This window comes from Callionymus lyra, chromosome 6 (assembly GCF_982586985.1).
Source record: "Callionymus lyra chromosome 6, fCalLyr1.hap1.1, whole genome shotgun sequence".
Classification (NCBI taxonomy): Eukaryota; Metazoa; Chordata; class Actinopteri; order Syngnathiformes; family Callionymidae; genus Callionymus; species Callionymus lyra.
The window spans coordinates 5,482,266-5,508,629 of NC_141823.1; the positions used below are offsets into that span (position 1 = coordinate 5,482,266).

Sequence of the window (26,364 nt, forward strand, 5' to 3'; positions counted from 1 at the left end):
TTCCTGAAATAATGAAACAATTCTACATTTTAAGCTTGTTTGTAGCAGAAGCTAACAAGCTAACATGCTAAACACACTAACTTTACATTTTTCAGGGTGTGATTATAAGAGGGACGTTATAGTCGAGCAGTATGGAGGGATTTGGATGTTTTTAAGCGTCTTTTTGAACGAAGATGAAGACAAATGAGCTCCAGTCGCTACATTAAAATGAACCAAGATTTTTGTCTGCATCTCTGAAAAGTAAATTAGATTTAAAAATGAAAAAAAATTAAAGTAATAGTTCAACCGAAAATGTATTGGGTGAAAACTCATTTTCTACTCACCCTCATGTCGACTGTCCTTGGGTTTATTTTCAGAGTAATTTGTTCTTTTTAGAGTCATAGACAAAAATGTTTGTTCATTTTAATGTAGCGACTGGAGCTCAGTTGTCTTCGTCTTCATCTTCGTCCAAAAAGACACTTAAAAACATCCAAATACCTCCGTACTGCTCGTCTGTAATTGAACAATTGACATTTAAATTGTTCCTTAAATAATTAAAAAATTCTACATTTTAAGCTTTTTTGTAGAAGAAGCTAACAAGCTAACATGCTAAACACATTAACTTTACATTTTCCATGGTGTGATTATAAGATGGACGTTACAGGCGAGCAGTATGGAGGGATTTGGATGTTTTTAAGTGTCTTTTTGGATGAAGACAAAGACAAATGAGATCCAGTCGCTACATTAAAATGAACAAACATTTTTGTCTGTAACTCTGAAAAGTAAATTAGATGTAAAAAAAATAAATAAAGTGATAGTTCACCCAAAATCCAAACTAATTTTCTACTCACCCTCATGTCGACTAAGAGTTGGGATTATTTTTAGTTTAAGTTTTTATTTTTATGAGTAATTAGTTCTTTTTTAGAGTTATAGACATATATGTTTGTTTATTTTAATGTAGCGACTGGAGCTCAGTTGTCTTCGTCTTCATCTTCGTCCAAAAAGACACTTAAAAACACCCAAATACCTCCAGACTGCTCGTCTGTAATGTTCCTTTACATGAAAAATTATTCTTGAAATATGTAAATAATTCTGCATTTTAAGATTGTTTGCTGCAGAAGCTTAAAAGCTAACCTTTTTCTAGGTGTGATTATAAGTAGGACATTACAGACACACTAATTGGATGTTTTGTTTTGTTTGTGTCTTTTTGGATGAAGACAAAGACAACTGAGCTCCAGTCGCTACATTAAAATGAACAAACATTTTTGTGTACAACTCAAAAAGTTAACCCAAAATCCAAACTCATTTGCTACTCACCCTGATGTCGACGAAGGGTTGTGATTATTTTCAGAGCAAATCTTTGTCTTTCTTTTTGCTTCCAACCAGAAGTTCATACATTCTTGCATATTTGAACAAGTGAATTTCTTCTTTTTTATTTCCATAAAAACATTTTTCATAGCAAAGAAAAATCTGTACACAGAATGAACCTGATTTTGTGACTTCGTCCCCTTTAGGTCTTGTACTTACACTGAGAACTCTGGTTTCCTCCCACTGTCCACAGACAAACAGCAGCTAATGTGTGATTGACAACTGTCCAGGGTGTCCCTTGTGTCTCGCCCCGAGTAGCTGGAAGAGACTGAATCAGAGCCGTCGCTGGCACAACATTATGAGCAGAGAGACTCCAGAGAGACTCCGGAGAGACAGTTGGTCCGCGGCCCACCTGCAGACAGTCTCCGACGACCCAGACTTGAACCGAATCAATAAATAATTTGCAGCCTATTATAGTTGCAGTCTTGGTTTCTTGTTGGAAGAAGTGTTTCTTTTTTTTTTATATATATACTGAATGTTTGTTCTCGGAACATCAACAATTTTAGAACAATATGAAGTTTTCTTTTCTTTTCTTTTTGGATGATTACACCTTGAGAACTTTTATATTTCTAGTAGAACTTCTTTAGGTTTGAGTCTTGAACGTCTGATTATGTATTGAAGTGTAACTAATGTGTGTATGTGCGTGTGTGTTGTTGTGTTGTGTGACTATTGTATCATCAGTGTGTGTGTGTGTTGTTGTTGTGATGTGTGACTATTGTATCATCAGTGTGTGTGTGTGTGTGTGTGTTGTTATGATGTGTGACTCTATTGTATCATCAGTGTGTGTGTGTGTGTTTTTATGTTGTGTGACTTTATTGTATCATCAGTGTGTGATTGTACAAAACTCTTTTATTGACATATTGACATTTAAAAATGATCTTAAGCTCCGCCCACTGAAAACACTTCTGGAGATTAAATATTGTTGATCACACTCACTCTGCTGTGATTGGTCAAACATTGAGGTTTGTCACCACGCGTCATCATTCCCAGGAGTCTCCACCTCCAAAGGGACTAGTTGTATAAACTGTGATTACAGCCGGCTGTAGGAGTGAAGCCATTATTACGTCATAATGGACTCTCATAACCTCTCTTTCGCCCAGATTTCAGAGCAACTTTATAAAGTAATAATTTCAAAACATGGTCATGATGAGGAACTTACTGCATCTTGGAGAGGAAGACATATTTACAACAAACCCGAAACTGTTTTAAACTTTGTTTTCTCTGACGTCCACGACCAGAGTAGCAAGAAAACCAAACTTCCACTCGATACTTGACCTCAATACCAGAACGTCTCAACCCAGGACTTGACAGGGAAGACGATGAGATGAAATTCAACACGAAACAAAGAGGGAGTAAAAGCTTAGCTCTACAAAGGAACAACTTTGACTAAAAAGACCATAATTACCGAGTCGCTGAATTGGTTATTAGACGTTCCAGGGAAACGTGAATGAAGTGCTTAAGTCCAAAAAAAAAAAAAAAGGCTCCATTAATCTTCCCAAACAAAAACGAATACAATACATGTGCCCACCACTCCACGAGGGGATTACAGTCTGAAAACTAAACAATAAGAACAACAAAGAATTAAAGCAGCCGAGAACAGGGGGGCAGATAAAAGGACAAATCCCAGTCTAGGATAAGCTGTCACGCCAACACAGCAGACACTGAGAAGTGGAGAGAAAACTATGAATTTGCATCCTTTAAACAACGCCCTGTAAGTTTTTAATACAGTCAGACATTGTTTTCAGACCTTGGGACTCGTCTCCAAGTCCTGCTTCAGAACGAGCGACTCAACATATTCTAGTGATGCTCATGTTTCGCTCTTAATAGTTGGACCACTAGTAGTAAATGTAAATTTAGTGATCCTTGACGTACAATTTATTCAGACTTTTAGGCTTGAAATCCTTCAACTTTCTCTATATTCTGGGAAATTGTTTTAGTAAAACTTTACTAGACTATGAGCCGCACCACAATTATTACAAAGTATTACTTTGTGATTATTTGTAGTATTACCCTGCCAAGGTCTTTAGTATTACACAGCGATTATATGTAGTATTACACCGGCAGGCTTCATAGTATTAATCCACAAATATCTGTAGTATTACATCATTAGGTTCTGTATTATTACTCCATGAAAATATATGGTATTACAATGCAAGGCTCCATAGTATTAGTCCTTGATGATCTATAGTATTACTCCATGAAGATCTATAGTATTACACTGCAAAGCTCTGTAATATTACTGCGCGAGGCTCTGTAGTATTACCCTGCGAAGGTCTTTAGAAGTACACAGCGATGATCTGTAGTATTACACCGCCATGCGTTACAGTATTACCCCATCTATAGTATTACATTAACAGGGTCCGTAGTATTACTCTGCGAGTCTCAGTAGTATTACTCCGTGATGATTCGTAGTATTACGACACCAATATCTATAGTGTTACTGTAGTATTACTGATTAAGGAGCTTAACCTTTGTGTTATCTCTGGGTCAAGGTAACTCGGAAGCCTGAAAACAAATGTTTGTGGTATCCCTTGTGTCGTCTGTGGGTCAAGGTGACCCGAATGCCTGAAAACAAATGTGTTTGTGGTATCCCTTGTCATCTCTGGGTCAAGGTGAACAACATCCCTGGCCCCAGTAAATTTATACTGTATGCATTGTTGGTAAAATCCGGACCAAAGTTTGGCCAAACTGTATTACAGCATCCCATCCTTCCTATGTCTTATATCATCAGTCTATGATCCACTGGTTGTCCGTCCAATCATGTTGACATGTGGTGGTCGTATTGTTTTGGCCGAATCAATATTCTTCCTCAAAATGTTTGAACGTCGGTCACTTGACCTTCGAGGAACTTTTCAAGGCCACCGACCGAAGTCCCTCGTCCACTATTCTGACACTGAATTGTGTTTTCGTGTCTTTATTCCAGGAGTCTGGGCGAAGGCGGCTGGAGGTAGATGAGTCTGCCAGGTGGTCCTTCTCCACCAATCCATCAACCCCGGGACTATTTCCAGCTCCCCTCGAGAACACCGCTGACCAGCGGACGAGTCCATCATGTCTTCTCAAGACTCCACGCCGCCTACTCTCAACGATTTAATACCAAAGACAAAAAAAAAAAAAAAAAAAAAAAAAAAAAAGGTTGCTGGAGATTCGGTGGTTTTTATGCAGTTCCTTTCAGCGTCAGATCTGCCGGGATGGATTGGAATGTGTTCTGACGCTTCACGGAGTTGACCTCTGACCCCTCGCCTGTTCCTCAACAAGAAATCAAACATCGCAGCAACACTTTGTAATTAGCGCCGGAGTGACTCGGATCTGTCGCGCCTCAGCACAGAGAGAAGGAATGTTTCCTTTATTGTTTTAAAACATATGTTGCTTGTTTTGTTGTGGCTCGTTCATGCATTTGTTGATCAATAACAATGAAGTTTTACCTTTTGTTTGACGCGCTCGGTCGATGATATGCCAGTGACTATATACTCATGGAAATAAAACATGTTGGTTTTCTACTTGTTGGGGTCGAATCTTCATTAATTCATGGATTTATTGCAATATTATTTGATTTGTTGTCTGTGTTTTTATCGATAGTGAACATCCGAATAAATAATTAAGTCAGGAATTTGAACCAGAATAAATACCACAAGGGATTAAGAAATCTTTATTTATTCCTAATAAATTCTTAATCATTTAGATCATTTTTCTAATCGTCTTTTAAGATGTAACTTGTGATTATAAAGGGGCAAAATTATGGAGAAAAAATAAGCAGATTTTCTTTTTTTTAAATGCACAAAATAATAATTTTACGATGACAAACGTGACATTATTATCTTAGTTATTTTGTCTAATATACATAAACCATTCATACAAAACATTAAACTAAATATTAACAAAACAGATAAAACAACTAAACAAATGACAGGTTTAACAGTTTCAAGGTGAATTATATAAAATAAGACACATTTTTGAATTCCTTTTTCTGGACTTAACAAGTTATGTTTTTTTTTTTTTAATTGTAGTAACATTTAAACTGTAGTAACATTTGGTTATATTTGTAGTATTGTCCAGTACTTGACTCTGGTGTTGTAGTATTTACAGACCACATGACTCTTGATGAAGTCGTAACTGCTTTCATTTGTTTTCAAACCAAAATATGTCCAAACATCAGCTTTAAAATCTGCTGGAGTCACTGTATCCTCTCGTCGGACGAGAGGAACTTTATTTGCAACACAAAAACTAACATACACCAATATTTACGTTATAAGTTGAGATAAAAAATTGAATTATTTAATTGTTACTAGTTCAATAAAGTGTGTTTAAAATGATGGTTTATAATGAAATATAATTTGAAGCAGCAGCAACAAAAAAACTAAAATTCCTGTAAAATATCAATAATGTATGCCAAGTAAAATGCATGAAGCTTATTTTCACTGAAACCAGTATAACATTATGTCGGCTACGATATATTGTGATATTTGTAGTATTCTCAAGTACTTGACCCTGTTGTTTCGGATATTTTGATACCAAAATATGTCCAAAAATCAGCTTTAAAAGCTGCTGGAGGCACTGTATTCGCCATCGGTCATCACCAAGATCTTGCAGGATTCCATTGTTCCTTTTGCTGTGGCGGACGTAACGACTGATGCCATCTAGCGGCCGGAGATTTAATTGCAACACAAAAAGGAACTAACTAATTTTTTTATCAATTCAAATGTTGAATATCGTATATAAGTAATGGTTTTCTCAACAGCATTGTATACTTGACGCTCGTACATTTTCCTTTTGTTTAATTAACACTATCTTAATGTAGTGATGTGTCGATGAGGCTTCATGATACTGCATCGGTTGTTTAATGATACAGTGTCTTCATTTTAAAAGACCACTAGATGTCTCTGCTTTATATTCTTTGAATTCAATGAAACATCATTTTCACCGAGGATGACATCTAGTGGTCTTTAAACTGTATCGTGATACAGCATCAGCTGCTTCATGAAGCCTCATCGACACATCACTATCTTAAGGATGTAATCCATTAGAAAACTCACAGCCTCTTCCTCGACTTTGCATTCCTTCTGCGGTTCTTTCCAGCAGGACGATCCAAAGCTCCTCCAAACTGCTCCTCCCTCGCTTCCATTTGTCGACGTATCCTCCGAACCGGGCTGTAATGAGTAAAACATGAATTACCACGGCAGGAAAACACATATTTCATTTCCATGCGGATCAACACTGACAGCTGGAATTGTTCTCGGTCCGATCCGAGCTCTAATACCGGCGTGTTTGCGGATGCTCAGTCATCCCAAACGTTTGACTTGTTTTGAATAATGGATTTTTTTTTTTCTTCCCCCTGATTGTTTCGTTTGCCTTCATTTCCAAAATGGCTACCTGGCTCGCCGGCTTGACTGACGGCGCGGAGATAGGAACTGGTAATCTGGACGAGACCGTTGATCGTGGCGGCTCTCGGTACAGTAGCCCCCCCTGACCTCGCCGCCGTGTCCGAGCGGACCCCGGACACCCGCCTGAAATTAAATGACAGATTAGTGGCTCCGAGCCCAGAGAGGGGTTTATGTGGTCGGGCCTCTCGGGAGACGCTCTCAGTCGTGGAAAAGGAAAAAAAAAATTGTCGTGGGATTTACAGACCGTCGGTCTTCTGGTTCTTTTTACTTCTGTCTGGCTTTAACCTCCCAAAGGTTTTTTTTTTTTTTTCTCCTGAAGTTTGGTTGATTTCACTTAAAAAAGTCGAAAAAAAAGTTTTTGGCAAAAATATTTTGGCACATTTTTCTGGAAATATATTTTTTAAGTTTGGCTCAGAGAAGCAGATAAACAAATGATTTTGTTTGGCTTGAAGGTATTTTGTTCTGAAATAAACAACACTGGTGATGATTTGAAAATGAAAAAAAATAGATTTTTGCACCTTTTTATGGAGTTTTCCTTTAGAGTATCATTGTCTATTTAACACAATACAAAACCTTGAATGTACTTAATAAATGAAATGTGAGTTTTTCTATAAAATCTCTTGTCTTTTACAAAGATCTGTCATTATTGTTGATCAACTTTAAAGTATCGTTGTCTATTTAAAACAATACAAATCCAAAATGTACCTATTATTTAAATTCCGTATAATTATATATCATTATTTTTCAATTTATTTTCATAAGGAACTTTAAAGAAAAACTCTTTAGACTATCATTGGCTATTTAAAACAATACAAACCATAAATGTACTTAATAATAAAAAATATATATAATCGTTTTTAAATATAAATTGTATCAATTATATATACCCAAAGCGGCAGCCTTTAGAGGGTGTAAGCATGCATGACGTAGAATCCATATTTTAATCACCAATATTCACTCTTCGACTCGCTGGTTGCTGCGATCGTCAACATCATTTTGACTATTTTTAGACTCACAACAACACGGACTGAACAAACACTCCGGCGGAGGAACTCAAATAAAGCCGAGGCGTATATTTTCCGTGGATGCAGACGCTTCACAATATCTCGGAGCAACAGCGAAGATCAGTCCATGTTTTGTTTTCCTTAAAAATTCTGTGTTTTCATACTGGAGGACAAACTAAGATTTTTGCATAGGAGCCGCACAAGAGTCAACTTTGGCCTCGATGGGATTTGATTCTTTCTTATTTATTTTTTCCTACTCGCTTCCTCGATTTAGGTCAGAGCTCAAGTGTAAGAATTTACCTTATTTCTCCTTCCATTTACTCTGAAATAATTGTTTTAGGTTTTTTTTTACTTGGAATGTTTAAAACATATATTTATCATTATTTTATAAATGTTTTAATCATGTAATACTCGACTCATCTAATGATTTTATTTTAGTTTTTTACACTTTGTGGTTCAACTTTTTTCATCGTAACTTTACACTTTAACGTGTAACATCATTTTCTCATGAGTTTTTTAAAGAACTTTTAAAAGAGGTTATTTCTTCATATTTATATATAAAAAAACATTTTTTTTATGGTCTACACAATTGAAAAAATGACCATACTTTTCCTTAAAAACAAAAGAGCTGAGCCAAAATACTAAACAGTCAGAGGCCGAATAATAGTGAAGAGAATTGTGATTTTATTAATCTTCATGATTTAAAATGACTGTTTATATTCTCCCATCAAATTCCTTTTCTTCAACATTAGTTTTAGTCATTTTAAAATGACATGATCTTGAAAATATCCATTTCTTATGTTATCTTAAACAATAATGTACATATTGTTGAGGGTCTGATGAAGCGTCATGAAACAGTGTCATGTTGTTCAGAGGTCAGTAGGTGGCGCCATCAGTTTAAAAATGATGTTTCATTAGAACAAAATAAGGTAAAATAGAGTAGAGACGCCATCTAGTGGACTCTGAAGATAATCACACTGTTTCATGAAGCTTCATCGACACATCACTACCATCTAGTGGACTCTGAAGATAATGACACTGTTTCATGAAGCTTCATCGACACATCACTACCATCTAGTGGACTCTGGAGATAATGACACCGTTTCATGAAGCTTCATCAACACATCACTACCATCTAGTGGACTCTGAAGATAATGACACTGTTTCATGAAGCTTCATCAACACATCACTACTATTTATAGTTGATAGTGAAGAACTTCTGGACGTTCACATTGAGAGAAGCCAGTTTAGCCTCGGACATCCGTTTTAGGAAGCATACTAGATGCCTCCTGGGTCAGGTGGAGTCCAGGAGGCGCTGGAAAGACTATTACAGTTTGAAGCTCAGCTCTGTCTAAAGATCGTAAAATACTAAAAAAAAAAAAGTCAAGCTATAAAGAGGTATGTATCCCTTAGATGACATTAAACTAAAACAACTGCAAGATTTTCATTAGATTAGATTAGATTTACTTTTTTAATCCCTCTTGAGATCTCCTTCAGGAAATTAGATTTCCAGTTCACTACAGACGATAGAAGGTACAGAGGTTTCATAAAGAAAAGAAAAAGAAAAAAATGCAAATAAAAAGAACAAAGTTCAAATAAATAGAGCAAAGTGCAAGGAAGTAAAAAAGTGCAAATAAAAAGAGAAAAGTGCAAAGAAGTAAAAAAAGGCAAATAAAAAGAGAAAAGTGCAAAGAAGTAACAAAGTTCAAATAAAAAGAGTAAAGATTAAGGAGAAAAACACAAAGATCTTAAAAAAGATACAATCATTATTACATAATAAAATAAAATACATCTATTTGTAGTGATTTCTGTCTTGGTGCGCAAGGCATTCTGGGATTCCACTTTCTGCCAAGGGAGGTCCCTACGACCCTTAGTCCTCGATACTCAAAGGTTAAGAAACAACATGTCTGAGATCGGGGATTAAGGGGATTAAGGGGCTTTGTATTATTGGTTGAACTGAGTAGACTTTTAGAGTCCACTAGATGGCGTCCCTACACTATTTTGATGGCGCCACCTACTGACCACTAACCAACATGACACTGTTTCATGAAGCTTCATCAGACTATCACTACATAATATAGGGGTGCTTCTTCTGGCCGACCTCGACGTACTGAAGGGGGTTTCATTTATTTCCTTTTTCTTTTTTGACAGACGATTTTTTTCTTCGCAGAGAAAATAAATACCTTCAACATCACGACCGTCTTTAACCGGGTCGGCTCCTCTTTTAATCTCGGGGCGGATTCCAGGGAAAGAAAAAAACGGTGAATCTTTGACTCGCTTCTTAAATCCGCCGGTTCATGTCGGGGTACGTCGCCTGCTGAGCGTCTCTCATACTCGCCGTTTTGAAAGCGTCTTCGCTCCGTTATCCTCCACAAACATCCAACACTTATCAAGACGAGACAGCGCTTCGTGTGTTTTAGACTCAGCGGGGGTTCTGGACCTGAACCCCGGAGTTCCCCCACTAACTGTGTGTTTTTATACTTAAAGAAGAGACTGTTGGTGTTTCTCAGGAGGACGTTCAGTGAAGGAATATCTGCTGGTGGCAGCTTTTATCAGAGAGTTGATTCAAATATTCTTGAACCTGAGGCACCATCTGACCCTGAAAGTAGAGACAAGTTGATGAAGCATCGCCTCAGTAGGGGGCGCTCTAGCTTTAAAACTGAGGTTTCATTAGCTGTTCAAATAAATAAATTACAAAGTAAAGAGATCTAGTGGATTCCAAAGATAAAAGATACTGTATGCATTTTTGAACGATTCAATTAAAATAAATGAAAATATACAGTAATTTTCAACAATTAAAAGACTATATTATCAATAAAATGCATTTCTGTTTTTAACTAATAAAATAGATGAACATTTTTTTTTAAACAATTAAATAAATGAAGATTTTTTTTTTTTTAAATAATAGAAATTTACTTTCAAACAATAAATCAAACAAACATTTATTGTTACAAATACAATGAAATAAATCTACATACACTTGTTTGAGAATAAAAAAAATGAATGTAAATAAATAAGTCACTTAATTAAACTGAATATATATATATATATATATATATATTATAAAACAAGCATAAATTAACTTATTTTACTTATGTATTTATTTTTTTAAACAAAAAGAAAATAAATATATAGTTTTAAAGAATTAATTATTTCAACATTTACGTTAACAAATAAAAAATAAACATGCATTTGTTTGAGAATAAAATAAAGTAAATGAATTTATATAGATGATTAAATAATTAAATAAGTGAAATGTATATATATATATATATATAAAATAATATAATATATAATAATATAAGGTAATTTATGCTCGTTTTTCTTTATTAAATATATGTATATATAAACATATATTTAATAAAGAAAAACGAGCATAAATTACCTTTTTTTTTAAAAACAATTATGCCAAACTATTGGACACATATTTAAAAATAACAATAATATAAATGTACATCAAAACACTGAACGTCCTCCAACACTGCATGTGTATTAATGGAAGACAATACGGGTCACCTTGACCCATCTATAAACAGACAAGGCTTAAACAATTACATGATATAAATTAACAGATATTATTACGTATTTAAATAAAATAAACATTTTAAACACTTTTCAAGTGCAGTATTTAGAAAACATCATTGGTTTAAACATCAAAATACTTTGTACTGATACGTTTTGTGTCGCTTGATGCAAAATAATGACATGTAAAGGTCAATCATATTAAGATCTATTTTCATTGATGATAAAATATGTATCAATTACCATAATAATAATAAAAATATTAGCAGTATGACGTTGCTTGAGTGTTCTCCGGCTAATTGCTACACAATCTGCTATAAAAAAGGAAATATTTGTGAGAAGGAGCTGATAAACAGTGTTTCAGATTTGTTAAATATCTCAATAGAGTAGGAAGTCATACAACATTTCCTCTTAAAACAAAAAAATAAAAAATCAGAAATGAAACTCTTTTGAGTATTTTTCCTGTTATAGTATTATTTACGCTTTAATACAAGACAGACAAAACACATTTGTCGACACCACTAAACGTTCAGTACACTCTCAGTCAAAGTATATAGCAACATGAAAACAAATTCATTTATCTATAGAGAAGCACGTCTGTTGAAAAAAAAAAAACAGGTCCATGTGTTCGCCTGATCATGATGTTTTATTCAAGACGCCTTTTGAAATTCACAGGGTAGAGAACAGGCTGTGCATGTTCCATAAATCATCCATACCTACTTCACTTCTCCCGAGGTTGCATAATGTATAGCTTGTTCTGAGTGCAGTACAAAAGATACCGCGGCCACGGTGAACAACCACAGGGGGGAGGAGAGATAAACAAAAGTTACCCCAGAGTTTCGCTAGAATTTGTCATGTGACCCAAGGTCGTTTGTCAATGGTGGGTTGATGAGGTTTCATGATACAGTGTTCATGAGTTTCAGCAGATGGCGCTCTCACTTTGACGATGGGGTTTCATTGAACTAGTGGATCAAAGCTACATGAAGCAGTAGATAAACTTAGTATTTCTAGTGCATAAGTGCGTCTCAATTCTTAGTACGTGAAATGTAGTGCTCCATGTACACTACATTTTCACTAAAACACCCACAAAACTGAGTACTAATCGATGGACACTTTCTAACGTAAACATCTCCATCCATCTTAGTGACGTTGATGGAGGACGTTAAGGGTGGTAAGTGTCCATTGATCAACTGTGATTTCTTTGGCCATTTAAGTGAGCCAATCGATTTCTCATTGGGCACTTCATTTTCACAGCTCATACTTTACTTGTGTAAGTGCAGAAGTGTAATGCTGTGTCTCAAATCGCATACTACTCTTAGTATACTAGAAGTTAGTATGCATCAGTTTAGTGTACGTACTAACTAGTACGCAAATTCTCCACAGATAGTATGTCTCAAATCAAACTCTGCTGCTACACACTAACCGGAGATCACATGACAACTTCTTCTTCTACTACTATTTAACGATGTTTCAAGCAGCTGTTTGAACGCTATCGCCGACACCTGCTGGCAGCATGTATTGCAACTTTGGAAAAAGAAATAAAGAAAAAATATGAGAATCTAAATAATCGCGAGATATTTAAGCTGGTATCAGCAGCGAAGACGTGTTTATCCTCCTACTGCTGCGGAAAATGCACCTGTAAGTATATGAATATATATGCATTTATATATGACGTAACTTCCGTTTAAAACGTCACTAAGATGGCGGACGTTTAGTGTGGTTAGTGTCCATCGAACCATACTCAGTTTTGTGGGCGTGTTAGTACGCCAATTTAGTGTGCATAGCGCACTAAAATTCTCATACCAAGAATTGAGACGCACTAACGCACTAAAAATACTAACTTTTAGTACGCTAGTAAGCGATTTGAGACACAGCATAGGTTTAGGAGACCCCCCCAGAGCTGTGTCTCAAATCGCATACTTCTCTTAGTGCACTGGTTAGTATGCATCAGGATAGTGTACGTACTAACTAGTAACTAATTCTCCACAGATAGTGTGTAGCAGCAGTGTTTGATTTGAAACATGCTAACAGGAAATGACGCGACAGCTTCTTCTTCTACTACTATTTAATGATGATTTCAACCAGCTGTAGGAACACTATCGCCACCTGCTGGCAGCACGTTTGGTTTGGATCGAGAAATATGAGAAACTAAATATTCACAAGATATTTACGCTGGTATCAGCACTGAAGACGTATGACTGAATGTACCTGAAAGTATGTGTGTGTGTGTATGTATATATATATATATATATATATATATATATATATACACACACACACATTAAGTAACTTCCGTTTACAACGTCAACATCACTAAGATGGAGTCGTTTAGTGTAGAAAGTGTCCATCGATTCATAGTCAGTTTTGTGGGTGTTTTAGTGACAATTTAGTGTGTATGGAGCACTACATTTCACATACTAAGAATTGAGACGCACTTATACACTAAACATACTAAGTTTAAGTACACAAGTGTGCGATTTAAGACACAGCTCGAGCTAGACATCACTTACTTTAAGTGTGATACAACAAACTCTCATGTCCTTCATCTCTTAAGGTCATATAATCCACATGTTCGCTCATGGATAATGTATTTGTGTGTGTGTGACTCCTGCTGAACTCAAGTGTGAATCCACATGTAAACGTTTGCAAGTTTAATCCTGGTTTGAATCATAGATGATGCAGACGTGCAACATATCCTGCTATAGATCATGTACTTTAGTGTCTTTAGAGAGCGATCTTTGTACTGAATAACCTGAATGAATGCAGAGCTGTGTCTCAGATCGCATACTTGCGTACTTAAACTTAGTATTTATTAGTGCAAAAGTTTGTCTTAATTCTTAGTATGTGAAATGTAGTGCTCCATACACACTAAATTGTCAAAAAAACACCCACATGTATGGATCGATGGACACTTTCTACACTAAACGGCTCCATCTTAGTGACGTTGACGTAGTAAACAGAAGTTACGTCATACATACACATATATAAGGTAAGGTAAGGTAAAACTTTATTGATCCCTCAGGAGGTCTCTTTCGGGAAATTGTTTTTTACCAATAGCCAGCAATCTTTCATAAACAATAAAAAATACATAAAAAATAAAATAAGAAGAACATAAAGAGGAAGAACAAGATATACACATATATATATATATATTTATTTATTTTCTCATATTTCTTGATCCAAACCAAAAGTGCTGCCAGCAGGTGGCGATAGTGTTTCTACAGCTGAAATAATCCTTAAATAGTAGTAGAAGAAGAAGCTGTCGTGTCATTTCCTGTTAGTGTGTAGCAGCAGAGTTTGATTTGAGACATACTATCTGTGGAGAATTAGTTACTAGTTAGTACGTACACTATCCTGATGCATACTAACCAGTGCACTAAGAGAAGGATGTGATTTGAGACACAGCACAAAGTCTCTGATGATGGTTTGCGAGTAGTACTCGGTTACCAAGATGTTATTTTCCACCATCTTTGGGAATTTCCAACTAGTAATATTATGATGAAGCCTCATGAAACAGTGTAATTATCTTCAGAGTCCACTAGATGGCGTCTCTGCACTATTGTCCTTTGTTTTGAAAAACTGTTCTGATGAAACATCACATCATGTTTTTTCACATTATTTTATTTAATCTAAACTCTAAAATCCTAAAATAACTATGGACTTGACACGCAATACAATGTTCTTGTTTTTTTTCCCAGTATATTTTTTCAATTTATTTTTGAGAAAATAAAGATACCTGCAATGAAATGTAGAATAAAATTAGACCCTAAACCGATGTATATTTTACTAATACATAAACCATATATGAATAAAAAACTTTGGAAAGAAAAACAAATGTTTATTTTTGTCCGTCAGAAACTGTACTACACGTCAGTTTTATTGATACTCTTTGACGTCACAGGGGCCACTTGGATTCAGCCCTTTGTGGTTTTGGTTAATGAAAGCACAGGTGTTGGCTCAGCAACCGGGCAGCGTGGCTGGAGGGCCTCGCATTCATTCGTAGAGCAACGGTTATGTTAGGTAACCAGGGTTTCCGTGTTTTTAATCTAACACGTGTAAAAGTCTTCCATTGTGTCATTTCCATTCGTCCTCGGCTGCACAAAGCAGCGAAAGTCAACACAATAATGACTCTGGAGTCAAATCCAGCAGCCATTACCCTCTAATTAAACTTGGATCCTGGTGCTACGAGAGAAGCGCAGACTTTATAAACCGCGTTCTTTATTGGGAATATCGGCGAGAACATCTGAAGAAACTTATTGTTCCATTAATCACTGCTGTGTTATCACTACTGAGCTTAAAATATATTCTACTACACTTGCAAAAGAAACATTTCTGAAGTGCAAATGTGAAGAAAAAAGAAATCCATCTCCTGGAACTTTTATTTTATTAGATTTGTTTAAAAATCAAAGTTTTAAAGTGTGTCTTACATCCAAGCCATCACATTCACTCTCCGTCTTATGTTTTTCTTTTATGAAATCTCAGCCAAGAAAGTGACGGTAACGAAAATTTCTGTTTGTTAGTACTTCAGTGATTTGTTTTCTAGCATTTAATGTACGTTTTAATACCGTTTAATTGAAATAAATTAGTAGATACATTGAATTCAAATGTGATTCGTTTAATTGTTAAAGAAGCATTCCAATTAATGTTTATATATATTTAAATACATCTACAAAAAGACAGTTAACATGAAGTGGATGATGGTGGATCACAACCTGATTAACTGAATCAAAATAACAGTTGCAGAGAAACTTTTGAGTTTTACTTCTCATTAGATATTAACTTTCATTAATAAAAAAGAAACGAAAAAAATTGCGTCTGTGGATTTCGGAGTTTTTGAAATAGTATCTTGTCGTATCACATGATGATACCTGTCAAGTTCACAACTCTGCCTAAACTTGAAAAGGCCTTGACCACTTGTCGAAGGATGCAAAGGACAACTCAATTTCAATAAAGGTCAACGTTTTGTTAAATAAAATGTTCATATAACTTTTCCAACCAAGTTTACAAAATTATTTAAGTATGTGCTTTAACGATCAGTTTTAAGTGCAAACCAAAACACAAAATGCAAGCTTAAATTAGCTTAAACAAAAGTATCTTAATCAATTATTAGCACTCAGGAGCAAACATAATCCTCATTAAAAGTAGTTTCTTTCCTACCAGTTGCATGTTCTTGGTGATCAGGAGCTGTGGTCCTGTTTTCCTGGGCTCAGTCCAAACATTTAGGCCATGCTGTTCTGGTGGGTGCGCAGGTGAATTCAGTCCTACTGGCAACACAGGCCAGGATGTTGGTCCCACCAGAGTCTTTTGCACATGTTCGCCCTCTGCTGGTTTGGAGTGTAATTGAGTCTTGACTTGACAATACCAAAGAAGAAGAAGAAAAAAACATGTTTGGAGGAGTTTGTAAATATATCTTCTCTATTAACATCATGTTTTAATCTTAATCTGTAAGTAGATTTGTTGTCATTTTTTTTAAACATTTTTATTAAAAAAATAAACGTTGTTTGTCTCATTGAATTGAATTCAATAAAATTGAAAGTAGTAAAGAATTTTGAAAAGTTATTAAACGTATCTTTATTTTATACTACGAAATCTCAGCCAAGACAGTTTTTGATCATCAATGTCCGTTTTATGTAATAAAAAAGTTGTTTTACCAACAATAAGTTTGTATTAATTATGTATAAATGAAATAGAATGAAACAAAATTCGATTTATTTTTTAAAGAAACAAATTCTCGATTTTAATATAATATATAAATGCACGACTACTGGATATTTTAGCTTCATGAAACAGTGTCATTATCTTCAGAGTCCACTAGATGGTAGTGATGTGTTGATGAAACTTCATGAAACAGTGTCATTATCTCCAGAGTCCACTAGATGGTAGTGATGTTTTGATGAAACTTCATGAAACAGTGTCATTATCTTCAGAGTCCACTAGATGGTAGTGATGTGTTGATGAAACTTCATGAAACAGTGTCATTATCTTCAGAGTCCACTAGATGGTAGTGATGTGTTGATGAAACTTCATGAAACAGTGTCATTATCTCCAGAGTCCACTAGATGGTAGTGATGTGTTGATGAAACTTCATGTAACAGCGTCATTATCTTCAGAGTCCACTAGATGGTAGTGATGTGTTGATGAAGCTTCATGAAACAGTGTCATTATCTTCAGAGTCCACTAGATGGCGTCTCTGCACTATTTTACTTTGTTCTAATGAAACATCATTTTTAAACAGATGGCGCCACCTTCTGACCTCTGAACAACATGACACTGTTTCATGAAGCTTCATCACTGATCTATTCAGTCATTATAAAACATACAGAATGTTTCTAGAGTTTCTTGTAATCATTACAAAATGTATTGATTTTTTCTGTCAGAAAGGTCTTTTATTTTGAAAAAAATAACCATGGCCCGTGACTCTTTTGTGACAAAATACATTTTCTTTAGTGCATAAATAACTTTTGAGCGGTCAAGACCAAATTCTCCATTTTAAAATATATACATATCCTTACATTTCAGACAATAATGTCATATTTCCTCTGTAAGTAAAGTAACTCACGTAGACAAAGTCTCTCCATTCATACAAAAGTTTCATTCATTGTAAAAAAAAACATTTAATTTGAACATGATATGTTGCAGGTCCAACATATTCTTTACAGAGGCTCTGAACTCCGACATGAATTCATTTCACAAAATGAAAAGTTGTCACTAAATGTCTCCATCAGAGTTCACAGAGTGACGTAAATGCCTGACGTAGATGAAACAATGAGGAGGAAGGCGGAGGTTGTCGAGTGTCTCACTTCGAGCACAGGAACATATTTTCTGCTCCTCTTTGAATAATGAAATTCAAATCAAGTCTAATAAAAATGCTTTTGAGGGAACATCGCCGCTGGAAGTATTTCTATTACATGTAAGAGCTGCGGCTGTGACGCGAGCGGGAGTCGAACCCATGACCTCGCTGTGAAGATTGGATTCATAATATCCGATAGAGGTTTTTCCCATTAATGTCTGGACGACGGCGCTTTCATCCAAATCTGCAACTTTCTCAAACTCTAACTGTGTTTACATGATTGTGAATATTCCAAACTTTTCCTCAATCAAACTCATGACATCCACTGATAACAGCATTCTGTTGAGACCTGGAAGACTAGAAAAGGAACATAGTCTTTTTTGGGGCGGATTCTGGGGTTAAAACCCCGAAAAAAAAGGAAATTAGTTTACAAACTTGGAAAAGCATTTACAAAAACATTTAAACTGTATATATGTAAAACAAAAAAATGTAAAAATGAAATTAATTTGCACTTCCCAGCCACTGACTGAAGAGCAGTTTTTGTTTGTCTTAATTATTACTTATTTTTACATTGTTTTTATTACTTCCCGGACTTTTTGGTTTTAAAACAGGATTTTCTCCAAAGTATCAGTAATACGTGACTCTTATAAAAGTCACTTGCCTAAAACTTAAAAATACAATTAACCCCGTAGACCACTGGGGAGAAAAGCTATGGTATAGAGTCTTATTTTTACTGAAAAAAATAAAAGTTTACAAACGTTTTATATTAGTGATGATATGATGAAGCTTCATGAAACAGTGTCATTATCTTCAGAGTCCACTAGATGGTAGTGATGTGTTGATGAAGCTTCATGAAACAGTGTCATTATCTTCAGAGTCCACTAGATGGTAGTGATGTGTTGATGAAGCTTCATGTAACAGTGTCATTATCTTCAGAGTCCACTAGATGGTAGTGATGTGTTGATGAAGCTTCATGAAACAGTGTCATTATCTTCAGAGTCCACTAGATGGTAGTGATGTGTTGATGAAGCTTCATGTAACAGTGTCATTATCTTCAGAGTCCACTAGATGGTAGTGATGAGTTGATGAAGCTTCATGAAACAGTGTCATTATCTTCAGAGTCCACTAGATGGTAGTGATGAGTTGATGAAGCTTCATGAAACAGTGTCATTATCTTCAGAGTCCACTAGATGGTAGTTATGTGTTGATGAAGCTTCATGAAACAGTGTCATTATCTTCAGAGTCCACTAGATGGTAGTGATGAGTTGATGAAGCTTCATGAAACAGTGTCATTATCTTCAGAGTCCACAAGATGGTAGTGATGAGTTGATGAAGCTTCATGAAACAGTGTCATTATCTTCAGAGTCCACTAGATGGTAGTGATGAGTTGATGAAGCTTCATGAAACAGTGTCATTGTCTTCAGAGTCCACTAGATGGTAGTGATGAGTTAATGAAGCTTCATGAAGCAGTGTCATTATCTCCAGAGTCCACTAGATGGCGTCTCTGCACTATTTTACTTTGTTTTGAACAACTGTTCTAATGAAACATCATTTTTAAACAGATGGCGCCACCTACTGACCTCTGAACAACATGTCACTGTTTCATGAAGCTTCATCACTGATCTATTCAGTCATTATAAAACATACAGAATGTTTCTTGAGTTTCTTGTAATCATTACAAAATGTATTGATTTTTTTCTGTCCAAAAGGTCTTTTATTTTGAAAAAAATAACCATGGCCCATGACTCTTGACAAGACACTCTCCTTGGTCAGGTCTACTTCAGAAAGTTAGGCAGAAAAAGCGACTTCATGTGGCCCACCAGATAGTTGAAAGTAAATCCATTGAAGATTAAAGTAGATTTATAAGGAAAACTAAGGATTTTGAAGGAAAATTGTTTTTAACTGAACAAAAATAGAAAAAAAAAAAAGAAAAAAGAAAAACGTAAAATAAAACTCATATTTTCTGTTACAGTTAAGTAAATCTGGTATTTGCTCAGTTTGCAAACTCACATGAAAAGATTTTTGCAACTTGTTTTTTTTTTTTGATTTTAACACTTTTTGTAGACAAACAAAATTGGCTAAAACTATCATGTTGCAGAGAAACCAGTCCAGGAGTTTTGTTTATTCTGCATTTTTCAGATATATTTTTCATGCTTCCTAATGGAAAGCTAACGTGAAAAACTTAGTTCTCCAGACTCTCATGTTTTAAATGTTAAAGTCTTCTCTCCAAGATGCAGTAAGTTCCTCATCATGACCATGTTTTCAACTTATTAATTTATAAAGTTGCTCTGAAATCAGGGCGAACGAAAGGTTACGAGAGTCCATTATGACGTAATAATGGCTTCACTCCTCCTCCAGCCAGCTGTGATCACGCCCCGCTTCGTTTATACAACGAGTCCCTTAGAGGTGGAGACTTCTGGGATTTATGATGCACGATGACGAACCTCCATGTTTTTGACCAATCACAGAAGAGTGGGTGTGGTTATGATAAACAAGATTTAATCTCCAGAAAAACAAAGCGTTTTCAGTGGGCGGAGCTTAAGATCATTTTCTAATGTCAATATTTAAATGAAACGAGAGTTTTGTACAAACACACACTGATGATACAATAGAGTCACACATCACAACAACACACACACACTGATGATACAATAGAGTCACACATCACAACAACACACACACACTGATGATACAATAGAGTCACACATCACAACAACACACACACTGATGATACAATAGAGTCACACATCACAACAACACACACACACTGATGATACAATAGAGTCACACATCACAACAACACACACACACTGATGATACAATAGAGTTACACATCACAACAACACACACACACTGATGATACAATAGAGTCACACATCACAACAACACACACACACTGATGATACAATAGAGTCACACATCACAACAACACACACACACTGATGATACAATAGAGTCACACATCACAACAACACACACACTGATGATACAATAGAGTCACACATCACAACAACACACACACACACTGATGATACAATAGAGTCACACATCACAACAACACACACACACTGATCATACAATAGAGTCACACATCACAACAACACACACACACTGATGATACAATAGAGTCACACATCACAACAACACACACACACTGATGATACAATAGAGTCACACATCACAACAACACACACACACTGATGATACAATAGAGTCACACATCACAACAACACACACACACACTGATGATACAATAGAGTCACACATCACAACAACACACACACACTGAAGATCAAAACTTTAACAAACACTTAAATCAACACAATAGTTGCCATTTTCTGCGCCGTTTTTGTCGGAAAACCAGCCCATGAATACACAGTCAACCTCAAATTGGTCTGCATTGCAAAAAAAAGTTTGCTGACGGAAGGTTTAATCAAGTAAAAGGATGCTATGACAGATGTCCAGGTACCTTTGCTAGCTGGGACTCGAGCGATAATTCATTTCCTGATGCATGAATGTAGCTTCACGTGACACGTGATCAATTCAAGTCATGTTCTCTACGGTGATGCAATAAAGAGGATGTTTATGTTTCATCAAAGTTTGACGATGGAACACAGGCGTCACATCCGAGTCGACGTGATCTCGTTCAGCGACTGCAGCGACTGCAGCGACTGCAGCGACTGCAGCGACTGCAGCGACTGCAGCGACTGCAGCGACTGCAGCGAGGGAATCTGACGACGGCGCAGCTTTTTTACTCCGTGGCAGTGAAACCAATGAGGCGACTTCCTTCTCGTAAAACAGCATTTTTCCAAACTTGCGACATGTTTTTGCTGCGAGAGCCGTCGTAATGTTTACAAGGTTGTTTTACAAGATGATGTATTTTTTTTTTTCTCCTGTGACTTCTCTCACCCAACGACCCTGATAATGAGGGTTTTAAACATGAGCCCGACTCAGATCAACACCAGTTCACTTGGAATTAATAAACACTTTAAAATGGTTTCAGCGTTTTTACGAGCAGGAGTGACTTGCGCTTGATGGATCTACTGACTCCTTTAAGAAACATCTTAAGACGTTTCTATTTGTTCAGGCTTTTCCTTGAATTTCTCGAACTCCTGTGTTGTTCTCAGTATTATCTTGATCTTTAAAGTATATACTTTTTTGAGTATTGTTTTGATTGTTTAAGCGCTTTGTGACCCTGGTCTAGAAAAGCGCTATATAAATAAATATTACTTACTTACTTACTGTTGGCTTGTGATCTCCTCTGGTCAGCAAGTCCTCAACATCTTTTCCTCGTGTCCTCATGAACCACATCCATGATCAATCTCATTGTTTGGCTAAATCTTCAATACATTCTCGAACCTGCAGCCTCATGTAGAAAGAGGTTTGTGGTTCTTCTACTAATAAACGGTCGAACACTAATATAAGAACGTCTGTGACTCTCGTAGACTTAAAGGGATCCGACGCTGATCATGTTGTTCTTTATATTATAAAAGCAATCATTAATCCTTTATGTTTTTTCTGAAAATCCTGAAATAGCGGATTAAAATATTCAGTAGAAAACAATCGATGTTGTCTTAATAAATAAATATCAGTTTGGTGAATGAGAACATATGAGTTTGTAAATCATTTAATATTTACTCGTGTAACAACAAACACAGTAAATCAGCAAAATCAGTTATTATTCGTTTTTTTTTCAGTTTAAAGACAAATATATTTAATAAATAAAAACAGATTTGATAATATATATAATTATAATTACATTTCTTCAGCCGTCACATTATATATAGTGACTTTGCCATCAAGCCAACAGAACGGAATAAAACCTGAACAAAAAATATCACATTATGCCATTTATAACATCTAAATAAGCTACATTAAAAAATAACCCTCCCCGCCCCCCCCATATATACTGTGTATATATATATATATATATATATATATATATATATACATAATATTCTTTTTCTTTCTTAACATGTCTATAATTTGCTCCAGAATAATTTTGAGGATAAATACTAACAAAATGTAGGAAAATAGGCCTTAAAATATTGTTATAGGATTTTTTAATAAACACACAAGACACTTAATTTATGTAACAATATTATATTTATTAGCTTCTTATTCATAGCATTTTATTTCAGTCAACTATTTTTTTTTTTTCAACAATTCTGGCAATTCATGTTTTCAGATTCTGATATATATATATTTTGTAATGTTATTGTTAATATAGTTCTTACACAAATAGCTTCCATGAGGTGTTAATAATATTAAATAAATAATAAAATACTAGAGTCTGACTCACTCACATCAGAGCGAGTCCATCTGGTTTACAGTCCTGGATTATAAATTGACTTTATGTTGAATATGTTCACTTTATAGCAGAGTCTATTCTTGGAGAACAGACGCTCTGTTTTTTTCTTCTTCAAATAATCGAGCATTTTGTTATGATAATTATTTTTAGAACAAGACGTTCTATTTAATCGCTTCACCAAAAGGTTCCTGCTTAACCGACACATCTGGACCTTCACGTTGTACCTGAGATAAGTAGTACTGTACTAGTAGAAGTACTGCTTTTCACGTAACAACACTTGAACAATATCTCAGAACACAAATATCAACTTCTCATTAGAGTTAGACAAATGAATATTTTGATAAATAACTAATCACAGGATTCAGATTCTCTCTCTCAACCATCATACGGTTCCAGTGTTGAGTGTTTAATGTACGCAACAATTAAATATAAAGACGATTCATTTATACCAACTTTTTTTCGAACATAAAAGAAACTTAATTAAAGAAAACTAAACATTCTTAACATGAAATGAAGCCGTCAATTTGTTTGTCGATTAAAAAAAAAATAGAAAACTTCACGAATACTTCATGATCTTAAAATGTGCTCAGTACACAATATGTACCAAAGATCTTTGTTAATCTTATAAAAGTCTAATCCAAGAAACACGATTACACAATTTTAGAGGTGTGTGTTGGCAAGAATCTGGCAATACGATATACACGGCAAGATTCTGTGTCAACGATACAATATATTGTGATAGTGTAGTAACAAGTATATATGTGTAATATTGTCGCGTACTTGACTCTGGTGTTGTGATAGTGTAGTAACAAGTATATATGTGTAATATTGTCGCGTACTTGACTCTGGTGTTGTGATAGTGTAGTAACAAGTATATATGTGTAGTATTGTTGAGTACTTGACTCTGGTGTTGTGATAGTGTAGGAACAAGTGTATATGTGTAGTATTGTCCAGTACTTGACTCTGGTGTTGTGATAGTGTAGTAACAAGTATATATGTGTAGTATTGTTGAGTACTTGACTCTGGTGTTGTAGTATTTACAGACCACATGACTCTTGACAAAGTAAGTAAGTAAGTAAGTAAGTAAGTAATATTTAAGTCGTAACTGCTTTCATTTGTTTTCAAACCAAAATATGTCCAAACATCATCTTTAAAAGCTGCTGGAGTCACTGTATCCTCTCGTCCTCAGTCATCGGGATTTCATTTTTCCTTCAGCTTTGTATGATGTAATGACTGCTGCCAAAGAAAAAATAATAATAGAAATTTCTCTTGGTACCGTGTGTAACATCAAACACAATCCAAAATAAAAATCTTAAACATAAATAAAACGGTTAAATTAACACTTTAATTAAACACTTGAAGCAAACTGTAAAATAAATAAGGTAAGGTAAGGTAAAACTTTATTGATCCCTCAGGAGGTCTCCTTCGGGAAATTGTTTTTTTCCAGTAGCCAGCATTTTTTCATAAACAATAAAAAATAATACATAAAAAATAAAATAAGAAAAGAACATAAGCGGAAGAAGAAGATGACACAATCTAAGTATAAAGATAAAGACAAAGAACATAGAGTCAAAGAAAAATAACAAAGACAAAGGATACAAAGACTAACATAGAACAGAACATCCAGATACTCTCACTCCACTCCTGCCCCCGAACTCACAATTGTACAATTTAATAGCCCGAGGGATGAATGAGTCCCTGAGTCTATTTGTTTTGCACCTGGGTAGGAGCATTCATGCACTAATTCTGCTTCTCTGCTCACTGATGACAGTGTTCAGAGGATGACTGTCATCATCCATGAAATATGATAAAAATGTAATATTATACAAAAGGAGAATCATTGACATTGAATATTGATACATAGTGAAAAACAAACATTAGATTAAGTCCAATATTTTCCTTCTACTATATTTGTTGTTTTTATCGTCAACGGCATCAACTATTCGGCAAATCTTTCTAACCCTAGTCATTTATATCAAAACATGTAACATACTATCACCAATAAACATTAACAATAACTGTTATATTAATATCTTCATAAATTAGATTTCTGGAGACAAATTAAATTGGGCTTTAATGCGACTCTCGTGTGTGGATCTCATTACCCAGAATGCAGCAGGCGCCTGATAGCATCGGTTTGTTATTCATCTGGAATACACGAGACAAGAATCGGCCAAACGTGGTCTCGGCGACGAGGGGGGAACTTTTCTTCCGAGGGTCTGGTTGAAGGCGTCCGGTCCTGGTCCCTAATTAAAGCGTTCTGCTCTACAGGGTCCGACGCCGGGACCCGGAGCTGGCGGCAGCCTCTGGTCCGCTCCATCCATCACGCCTACTGTAATTACTTTTGTTTACAGTGGAGGAAATGGCAGCTGTCTGATTAGAGGTTATTGAGGAGATAACTCAAAGGTAATTTGGAATAAAAACACCGCTCAGCTCTTCCATCTCGGATGCAGATGAATCATTTCCTGTTTGGAGACGCTGGTGAAAGTGCGACCCTGACAAATTACCGCCGGGCCGTCGTATCGCCGAACCGTACCCTTCCTTTCTTCCTTCATTAACGCTCCTTTTCTTTTGTTCCGAAAATAAAGCAGCGAGAATTACTCGTCGTTCGCCGTTAGCCGCATGGAGGCGTCAGACGGGATCGTAGCTTCGCCGCAACAGATGGTGGAACGTCGGACGATGACGTCCCTGTCGGCGCTTACAAGGTCTGCTGACTGTTTGCTTCTGCAGCCCAGTGTTTTATACCAACTTTTTTCGAACATAAAAGAAACTTAAAGGAAACGAAATATTCTTAACATGAAATTAAGCCGTCAATTTGTTTTGTCGATTAAAAAAAATTGTAGAAAACTTCGCAAATACCTGTATGTATGATAATATATTGTGATACTGTAGTAACAAGTATATATGTGAAGTATTCTCAAGTACTTGACTCTGATGTTGTGATAGTGTAGTAACAAGTATATATGTGTAGTATTGTCGAGTACTTGACTCTGATGTTGTGATAGTGTAGTA

At 35.6% G+C, this 26,364-nt stretch overlaps 1 protein-coding gene across 1 annotated transcript in view; it reads left to right on the top strand.

Moving 5' to 3' along the window:
* Positions 1 to 4,844, top strand: part of cd276 (CD276 molecule) — a 135,647-nt gene extending 130,803 nt beyond the window's left edge. Inside the window, exon 8 of the mRNA XM_087793161.1 lies at positions 4,271 to 4,844. The gene's annotated coding sequence lies outside the window, so the exon portion shown is untranslated. The remainder of the gene's footprint in view (positions 1 to 4,270) is intronic.
* The last annotated feature ends 21,520 nt before the right edge of the window (positions 4,845 to 26,364 follow it).